The sequence below is a fragment of the Microplitis demolitor genome, chromosome 1 (genome assembly GCF_026212275.2).
Source record: "Microplitis demolitor isolate Queensland-Clemson2020A chromosome 1, iyMicDemo2.1a, whole genome shotgun sequence".
Taxonomy (NCBI): Eukaryota; Metazoa; Arthropoda; class Insecta; order Hymenoptera; family Braconidae; genus Microplitis; species Microplitis demolitor.
This window is the reverse complement of record NC_068545.1, coordinates 3,574,784-3,586,082: the sequence shown is the minus strand read 5'-3', so window position 1 is coordinate 3,586,082 and position 11,299 is coordinate 3,574,784. Positions and strand designations below refer to the sequence as shown.

Here is an 11,299-nt window from a genome sequence, read left to right as displayed (position 1 = left end):
TTAATCATCATTAATTAGTGGTTATGTACGTGATGTGATGTAGTTTACTAATTTTTGCACGAGTTTGAATGAGGCTGACAATTGTGAATTTTCAAAATTTTGAAATAAGTGAAATAAAATGTAAATTGAATAAAATTTAAAAATTGCACATTTAGAGAATTTGAAAATGAATCTGTGCATTTTTTTTATTTTTTCATTTTTAATTGTTTAGTTCGTTTATTTTTAATTTAAAATTTGTCTTTCTGCTACATTCATGATACTGAAGTTAGCCGACGTCCAATAATTTTTGGATTTTTTTTTAAACAATAAATTACTTAAAAAAAAATATTTGAAAAAATTGCACCTATAGTTTATTAAATTTTCTACATGTGCATATTTTTATTTTATTTTTTTTTCAAATTCAAACTGTTGAAAAAAAAAATCAAAAAATTCTTAATTGTCTGCTAACTTCAGGATCATTAGTTAGTAGACAGTTAACAATTTTCTGATTTTTTTTTTCACCAAATAAATTACAGAAAAAAAAAAAGTAAAAATATGCACATGTAAAAAATTTAAAAAACTATAAGTGCAATTTTTCAAAATATTTTTTTTTTTTATAATTTATCGTTTTAAAAAAAATCAAAAAATTATTAGACATCAGTTAACTTCCATCGAGTAATTTTTGGATTGTTTTAATAACGACAAATCATAAAAAAATACAAAATTTAAAAAATTGCACCTATAGAATTTTTAATTTTCTATATGTGCATATTTTTATAAAATTTCGATTTTAGGTATAAAGTATAAAAGTTTGTAATTTTTCATTAAAAAAAATGACAATGAGTAGACGTAAGTATAAATCTGTTGCAATTTGCGTCCAACTAGCATACATATTGTCAGATAATATGACTCTGAGAGTCTTGAGATGGACATAAAGTCTACTGTGCACATTTAAATGCGTACATATATATACAGCATGTATACGTAGGTGCGTTTATAACCCGAGGAAGTAAATACGGTAGGACGCGTGCTCGCCGTGGCGGTCTCGTTCGCGCGTGGGCGCGTAATATATTCCACTGGGAATAGACAATGTGCTGAGCACGTGGGGTCTATAGAAGCCAAGTCAGGCGAACTCAACTGAACAGCTCGCGGCGCCCTTATGTATCCATGTATTTAAAACACAGCGTAACGAACCGTTGACGTGCCCACTAAATGACAAGGCCAGCGGCATCTCTACTCTAGGCCAAGTATATAAAATCATACACACATATATACATATATATAAATATAATGATAATAATAAAGAAGAGAAAAATAAATGGAATCGAAGATCGGAAGAGAAATGGAGATTCGTAAAAGGGTTGAACTGTCATCCCTTGTAAAAAATTTATTTCTCTCACTCCAATAGTGACTTTTTCACATTCTAATAGTGATTTCACTCTATACTACTCGACTAGTAGAATGTCACACTGGTTCGCCCGGGGTGAAAATGTCAGCACCCCCAAAATGTCAGCTTACCCTCTATCTTTTCGACGGATGGCCGAGAACTGAAAATTGAAAAATCTTCATTTCTCTTTTTATATATGTATATATATGCATATATATAAGGTGGTGTTTTATTCTCTTTTAGTTGACGGTTGGCTGGGTGGTTAGTCGAGCTCATCCGTTATAATGCTACGATAATAATTTCTCTACCTCAACGGCAGTGAGAATTTAAAACTAAAACTCGAGTTGGCTTCAGAGCTAGCTCATCTCGCATCAGTTAGGCCTGGAGCTTAAGACACAGGTGATGATTTTTTGATGGTGTTCATTCGAGGGCGCGGAGGTGGGCGCAAGAAATCGTGTTCCGTCACCGCGGGCGGTCCGACGGGTTTCACGTCACGCCGTCACCCCTTTCTTTTTTATTATCACTGTTATCATTTATATTTTTTATTTTTTTCACCACTTATTTATCTGTATACATTTTTTTACCATTATTGTTATCGTTGTTGTGAACTCGGAGGAAATTTCACCGCGGAAAAAATTTTTCTTCTCATTATTGCTTCCGGCTTCTTTAAATAATATCGTCTTTGATCTCTTTACTTAAAAGTTTTTATATAAAATATTTTATATTCATTATTTTTTATATAAAAAATATTTAAACAATTTATAATTAATTTTTTTTTTTTTAAAGTTTAAGACGTTCTCGAGCAGGGCGACGAGTTATAAAATTGGATATGGTCTTTGAGTCATATATATATATATACCCATAGGTGTAATAGGTATGAGTTCATGACCTCGAGGAGTTCACGGTTGGAAAGGACGGACAGTGAGCCGAGATACCCGCGGTGAGCGTTAATGAAGCTGTCTGAAAGTAAATCTCTGCTCTTAGATATATATATGTATATGTATATATATATATATATAAAATACCACTGATACATAACTACAAATATTACTGATATGAGTTATACGAGTCACTTATTAAAAGAAAAAGAGCAACTAAAATGTCTCTATAAAATTTTAATTATAATTTTTGAATAAAGTATATAATTTTTTGCAAGGAAAAAAATGTGGTTTTGAACGGATGTGGGATATTGATTAGAATGAAGAATAGATGTGAATGATATTCAGCGAGAAAAGATGTAGGAAGCAATTGGTGAAGCGATAAATCTAACGAGGCGTGCCGAGCAGACGCGCCGGCTGCTGCTGTCCTACGACTACGTTTTATTCCGACCTCGACGTGGTTGTCTTTCTATATCTATCTATATCTATTATATATATATATATATATATATATATATATATATATATATATATATGGACTGCTCGGATCCTTGTGCTCCTGATGTCGTAGACGTGTGTAGTAGTGGTTACGCCCAAGTTTGACTCTTCGTCATGCTGAGTATGTAAGTAAAAAGGGAGTAGTTGAAATATGTTGAATATAATATATATAAGAATAAAAAATATTTCAATACATCAAGTGTCGAAAAAGTTTGAATTTTTTTACTTTTCGTTTTAACACTTTAAAATAAAAAATTAAATATCGGGTTAAAAATAAAACTTTATTTAGACTTGGTTTACCAAGTTGAAATTTTGAGCCTTTTTTCACAAGAAACTCGACTTTTTTTACGAAGATATGAAATACATGAGTTTGAGCCTTGGTTTAGACTTAACTGGCTTACTTAGTCACGATTTGAGACGAAAAAGTCGAAATCAACTAGAAATTTACTTGGTTTAGACTCATTCGACTTAAATCATAAGGCGGAAAAGTCAAAACTAACATGAAATGTGAAAAACAAATTTTACACTAAAAAATGCTACTTGTTTTTGAGTTGGTTGATCAAGTCTGAAGAAAAGCGAATAAATAACTTTTTTCAACTTGGGTCAGCAAGTCAAAATTGGGGTGAATGACTGTCGTGCTCGAAGTAAAGACGAATAAGTTCAAACTGAGATGAAAAAAGTTATAAAAGTTGACAAAAATGAAATTTAAGTCGAAAAAGTCAAGATCTTTTCGGAAAATCGACGGCAAATCAATCTTTAAAAGAAAATAAGGTGAAGTGAGCCTGAATCAAATTTTATTTTTGACCCGGGTATACCTATATGTATATAAGCAGAGAATTTTTGAATGAGAATTATCCATAAAATTTGGTTCTGTAAGGACATCTAGCCAGTAACTAAATTTTTACCATGGTCTGTAGAAAATGCACTTCATTTACATGCTATCGAGTAGAATATTTTACAATGTGCATGGGAAAAATTTTGATATTTACCACATGTCCTCACAGTACATATCAAACTCTGGGTAATTTTTACTAAAAGTATCTCTGCATATATATATGTATATATATTTTTTTTGTTGAGAAAATAAAATTTTGAGGTCATTTGTGATTGATAAAAAAAGGTCTGATATAATAGTCTAGATGGCATATAGATGGAGTAAAATAAAATAAAGGAACAGAGGAAGGGGGAATCGCAATCGAGTTAGCCGCATGTCATTCGAACAGGCCGCGCGCGATACACATAACCGCTAATATAATTGCATTGGATGCGGCTCACGCGAGGGTTGCTCGAGGGCGACCTACCCTTGATAAAAAGAAGCCGAAGGGTCGTCTATGCGCAGCAGTTTCTCTCTACTCTTGAACGCAGTGCAATTGTATTAGAGGGAATAAGAGAAAATAAGAGAAGAGCCGAGCCACCGATCTGATTCTGCTGCCACTCGTGCAAGCTAAGCTCATAGATCCCCTTTTTTGTTTCTTTATATATATATACATATATGTATATATATATAGAGAGAGATTTTCAGAGAGAGAAGTGTTTTATTCTACACAATCGCAATTTGCGCCTCGATTGTCATGAGCCTCTTTCGCGGTCAGTTGTCAAACCACTTTTACACCGTGTTATATTATTTATATACTTACTAACGTCTATAAAGTCAAAGTATTAAGCCTTACTTATATACTTTTAGAATATATTAATAATATATAAATTTTTCTGATATTTTAAAAATGCAATTTTTTTTAAATCGCGTGTCAAAAATTTTTAAGCGTAAAGTGACTGATTTAAAAATATGTAAGGCGCGTATACTGTCATCGAGTAATTTTTTTTTTTTTTTTTTTTCATATTCAAATATTTAATTTAAAAAATTAAGACAGTATTTTGAACGGTAGCTTATTGCTGTATGATTATTTTTTATTCTATGATAGTCCAAAGACTGAGTACTCAAATTCATTGAATCAATGGTCCCACTCACTTCCGGTATATTTATGTAGTTAATTAAAACAGCTAGAGACTGTTGGCTAAAAAAATTCATAAAAAGGTCTTTGACTTCAGACCTAATTAAATTTCGATATTTTTTTTTTTAATTATTTTTACTGAGCTCGGAGCGTTGGTTCTTTGAAAAATATTTTCAGTAACAAAAATATAGAACTTCAATTTTGAATTTATAACTAAATTAGCTTTTTGACATTTATATATATTTTTACTCATCAAGGTCTTCTACAAAAATATTTTTAAAAAATTTACTTTGATTTTTTTTCAAAAACGGTCTAGAAAATTTTAAATTTGTAGCTGCTTTAACAATACTCTTATATCAATGGATGACATAAAAAAAAAAAAATCAATTTTAATGATTAATTATACTTCAAAACTTCATGTTTTCCATAAAATTTTATGGTCTTCATTATAAACAAAAAAAAATTAATTGAAAATTATTTTTCATTACGAAAATTGAAAGTATCAAATATATTTTCCCATAAAAAAAAATTGTTTTAAACTTTCAGCTTAATAAAATAAACTGCAGAAAAAAGTACGTCAAGAAATAAGAAGAAGAAGAAGAAGAAGAAAAAGAAGAAGTAGTTGGTAATTACCCATGGGAAGAAGTTATACAGAGTAGTACATCAAAGTGTAGATGTATATATGATCTTTATGATGCGAGCAACGAACCTAATACATCATTCGTACTTTTTTTATTTTTTTAATACTACAATTCAACGGAGTAAGTTAAGCGGCGATTAAACTGAAAAATATTTCCCAGGATATTATCATTTGTAACGGTTACTTTCTATCCTGTTTAGTTAATTTTTATTGTTTTGTTAACAATTAATGTAACTCATAAATTATGGGGTTTTTTATCCCAATCAGTATTATAATTATTTACAACAAAATTTTCAATTTTTAATCGCAATCTTAATTTATAAACTTATTATTCTTTCACTTCTCACAAAAGCATGCAAAATTTATCCGTCGCCTTATTTATTTGTCAGTAGAACTGTCGTGGTGAGACAAAAAATATCACATTATATATATATATATATACATATATATATATATATATATATATATATATATATATAAATTTGTGGTAGATGAAGAACGAACAAGTTCAGGAAGGAAGAAGGGTGCTAGAGAATACACTATAGCAATAGAGTACTGTTTTGCAAATATATATGTATATATATATATATAAGACTATCACAGAAAAGTATATAGTAAAAAGCAGAGCATATTCCAGTGTTCGCTCGGGTCGTTAAGCGGTAAAAAATAATAAATCACGTCTATTTTTATCCCGGGTGGTCGTAGGTACTACTGTCATAGATAAATTTAATAACTCATAGGTACTAACAACTTTGATACACTTGTACTTGTATATAATTTATTTACATTAATTACAAGTTTGTTAAGAACGGTTTTCAGATAATTTTGTCCCAGCTTTTCTTTGAAATAAAAAATCTAAACGCAAAATAAAGACACAGACCCGATGCTTTACTCTATGAACTAGCGAAGTGCACTTGAATTTTTTGATAACTTCCATTTGTTTACGAGAAAAGCTTGGACAAAGTTCCTATTTAATGTACAAGTGCAACAGAGATAGTACCGTTTATCCAGTTGAGTGCGAATAGAGAAACAAATGAAAACGCGTCTTAATGTATTTAAAATAAAAGTCAAGTATTTTAACACAAATTTTGTGTTAAATAATTGAACACAAAATCTGTTATTTTGACAGAAAATTTTTGTAAATTTAACAGACCGTGGTAAAATTAAATAATAAGTATAAACACATAACCTAACTAACGCAATTATACTGACCTAACCTTAGTACAACTTATGTCAATTTTCCAAAAAATTTTTTTAAGTTTCTGTGATTTTTATAAGAAACCAAGCTATCAATTATTTTTCTGTAAAATGAGAATTCAAAAATCCTTGAACCTGATCGTAAAAATATTCAAGTTATTTGTGATTACATTTAGTTTCAAATCAATAATAACTCTGATTCAACAGGAAAACCAGAATTTGTTCAAATTAAAACGAATTTAAATAATTCTATTTGATTCTGATTAATTCGAAAATAACTCTCCAATTTCTGGTTCTGAATCCGAATTAAACTGAATTTGAAATTTTTAAATTGGTTTTATTCTGTTTAATTCAAATTCAAATTTTCAATTCAGTTTAATTCTGGTTTGCAGAATTCGACAGAATATAACAGAATTAAAATTTTGAATTCGGTTGAATTAAGTTGTTTACTCAGGGAATCGAAGTTTTCTTGCAGACAATGCTGCTACAATGCTTTCCTTGGTTATAATAATGAAGAAACGCGCGGGTGTTTAGTTTAGCACAAATTTTGTGTAAATTTTCGAAAAACACAAGAAATGTGTTGCATTAAAAATTTTCTTATCAAATAAATTCAAATTATTTTTCAACAAAAATACACAAAATTTCTGTCATATTAATTTTTTTTTATACTTAAAATATTTTATTATATATGTGTGTATATATAACATTAATATGGCTGATGAAAAGTTAAATAATAAATAATATTTAATTTGACAAGTGTTACTACTGGATTACAGTTATTATTACATATATAAAAGAGAAGAAAGTATGAAAAATATATTATGATGCATATTTATGTCCCAATAAATATTATATTTTCTTAATTTATATTACTGGTGAGTGTATGAAGATTTTAAATTACATTTATAATTAATATCCAAAAAATGTACATATCATTATTTATATTTTATACTTTTTAGTAGTATATATTTATTTTTAGAATATCAGGTTAATAAAAATTACCATTAAATTAATTTAAATGCATGGAGAATTTTTTTTTTATCTAAAATTATTATTTATTTTAATGACGTACCAATAGGACATGAATTTATTGGTCATAAATAAATAAATAAAAAAAAATAATAATAATAATAATAATAATAAAAAATTTTAGTTGGCATTTTCTTAAAATATGAGGACTTGAATTCACAGGTCATTTCGGAAGGCGGGTATGTACACTTTTCATGTGGAGATGAAAATAAAAAAAGGTGGGGGAAGTAATAAATAAAAAATAAAAAGGACAAAATATAATTTTTATCCTTAATATTAAATATTCTTAATAGTAAATCGCACGGTGTTAAAGCCCGTTCATCCCCATTATATCCTCTTTTAAATTCTCAGTTGGTATTTCTGGATAGGAGTTGGAAGTCTTGTCTCCTCCTGCCTACTTAAGGCCCGTGAAATATTAAATTAAATTCATTAGCTCCGTGGTTTGTAATAAATCGAACGATTGTACATGAATGCTGTGTACGGGCTTATAACTCAGTCCGGTTGAATGGAAAATGATGAGAAATGTCTCTCATTGAGCGGTGGGGGGTCGGCCCTGAGGCGCAAAACTCGGACTTCGGACGCGTAGCCACTTATCGCGCCATCCTCGCGACTCACACCACGCACTCTCTCTCTCTATGCAGCGATACACATATATATGTATGTATATATATGTGGTGAAAAGAATTAAATGAAAGGAAGAATAAAGAAAAGGATATAAAAGAAAATAAATATATAAAATGTTTAAAAAAAAAAAGATATTATTTTTTAACACTGAGAAATTCGATTTAAACCCATAAACACTATCGTTAACGATTGGAAATAAAGTTAAGGATCTGTTTGGATTTATTTATTTATTGAGACTATAAAAAATTTTATAATTAACTTTAGTGACTTCTATAAATCCAAGAATCAACGGTTAACATAACTGTAAATTCGGATTTATTTTTTTTTTTTATTCAAATATAATCTCGTTTTTAATGACAATTTTTTTTTTTACAAGACTGCACATTTTTTTTTTTTAAATCAATTAATTATTTTATGATTTTAAAGGATAGAAAAAAAAATTTTTTTTAAATAAAATTAAAAAAAAAGACCAGGTGGTAAAAGAACACTTGAATCCTTTTTAAAAATTTCGACTCGATACCTCGACTGAGTTCAAAAGCAATTGTCACAACAGCCTCGAGTAGTCTATGAGTAGTTTAGATTTATGGGGGTGCTGCTGTTACAACTAAACATCGACACGAGTGTAGTATAAAACGACCAAATGACTTTTACACTGCACAATAGAATAAATGGCCTGTGATTTGTACATCGATTGAATCTTATAGATGTGTTGGCGCTCTTAACTATTTAAACTTTACGATATACAATCGACACTTGTATATAACGTTAAATAAAGAACGAAATAGTATAATACTCCATGTTTTGGGTTTGTAACATCAAAAATATAAATAATGACAGTTTTCGAAATTTTGACTTTTTGTTGTAACACACGGGGGGTTTATAGATATTTACTAAAATTAACCAGACAGCTGCCACTAACATATATGTCGAAGTCTATGTATAGTTAATTTATAAATATACAAGAGATTAAAATTAACCATATATATTTTATAAATGCGGTAACATTTTAAATGTGACGTAAAATATCAAAGTTGTTACTGGGCATGGAATTCGAGAGACTTTTTTACGATCGCACATGATACTTGCGAGAATGTTCACCCCGACTTTATTATCGTCTTCGTAATGGCAGCATTAAAAAACACTAGATTATATATATGTATGTTTGTATGGATATTTTTTATTTATTGCGAGAATATAAATTATTTTATCAAAAGATATAAATAATTACTTAAATCATTGATAATAAATAAACACTTGTTTCTTTTATTATTACTAAGACTTTCAATGAATTTAAATAATTTATTTATGAAAAGGGAACATTGAAGTTTTTTTTTATTGCGCTCACTTTCGAGAATAAAAAAAAAATTATTTTATGATTTTAAGTAGTAACTAACTTGCTGTGGACAAGTTATGATGTTTACAGTAAGACAGCATTTTTTTGCGTTGCACATAATCTAGTTTGTTGTAAAATAAAATGCTTTTTTTTCTCGAATTTTCCGTATTAATAAACGTCATATATTTTATTATATAACTATATTTTTTTTTAAAATTCGGGGGTGTAATTTTACGGTGTTAAATTGGTGTAAAAAATTCCACGTATAGAAATTAGAAAAAAAATGTATTATATATAAACAATAAAATAATATATAAAAAAAAAAAAAAATAAATAAATAAATAAAAAAAAAATAAATAATATATAAAAAAAATAAATAAATAAATAAATAAAAAAAAATGTAATATATATAAAAAAATAAAATATAATAAATATATAAAAAAAATAAAATCAATAAAAATTTATTGAATATTGAATTTTCACACTGGGAAATTTTTTTAACACCACTTTCGGCGTTAAAATTTAACACGTACCCTGTTTTTTTTAGAGTCTGGAGGTTTATAAATTATAAAAATGTAAAAATAAATAAATAAATAGTAAAAAAAAAATGCAACAAATATGCATCAGTCTACTTGGACATGTAGAGAATCTTGCATAGTAGCAATGGTTGTATGGCATACAATGATTGGTATATACGACGTATTTGCCACGTTTAAATCGGATAAAACGGGCGCGACAATAGACCAAGAGGTTAAGCATGTTTGCCCTTCTCTCAAGGCCCCATTCATACGACAATGGACCCACGGGCTTTTCACTCTTCTTCTTATTCTTACTTTACTTATACTTTAAGTATTCGCATCGCCTTTGCTTATGAACCCAATGCCAGTGAAGAGCGACGCCAGGAGAAAAAGAAAAATAATAATAATAATAATAAAAAAAGAAAAATACGTGATGTTAGTGTCCTGTCATGGTATTTCTATTTGTTACGAAAATTTTTACGTTTATGGGACACGCAAGGGGCTGTTGAGAGTAGACCACCGGGCCTCTACTTAACTCATGGGTCCAAGATAGAGGCTGTCGAGACTCGAGCGGTCTATTCTTGACGATCCTCTCTAAGGAAATGAAAAAGTGAGAATAAAGAGGGTGGGAGGAATTGTAGCATAGCACGAGCCGAGAACTGAACAATAATCCACAATGAGACTAATCGGCCGATGAAATGATACGCGTGGATCTTTTTACTCAACGTTTACTCTGTGTCCTGGACCCTGGAGTTTAAGAAAACTTATGACAGACTTTACTACTGAAATTGCTTATGTCGGTTATTATTGTGTTATATATTATATATTTGTTCCGATGTTTTATTTCAATGGACCTTGTATGTATATATATATATATATATATATATATATATATATATATGTATATATGTATACGTATTTTCTTATTGTCACGTTTATTTTATTTTATAGTCTACTATACTGGGGCTTATATACTTATATATATGGCACTTCAATTGTGCTTAGTTTAACAAAACGATTTATACGCGATTTGTTACGTTGCATTTAAATAATATTATCAATTTAATTTATACGATTAAGTTGTCCTACAGTTTATTTTATGTATCATGCGTTATGATTTTATTCAATATAAATTTATTTTTTAATAATGTTTATTTATTTTAGTAAACTGATAATTTTTTAAAATGGAAAAAAATTTTTACCAATGGAATAAATACACTGTACAAAAATTAGCGGAGTGAATCCGGAGTGGATGTCTATTTAT

General features: G+C 28.9%; 1 protein-coding gene across 2 annotated transcripts in view; it reads right to left on the bottom strand.

The window, feature by feature from the left end:
* Nucleotides 1-11,299, bottom strand: part of LOC103575042 (COUP transcription factor 2) — a 67,874-nt gene that overhangs the window by 13,883 nt on the left and 42,692 nt on the right. The gene's annotated exons all lie outside the window — the stretch shown is intronic.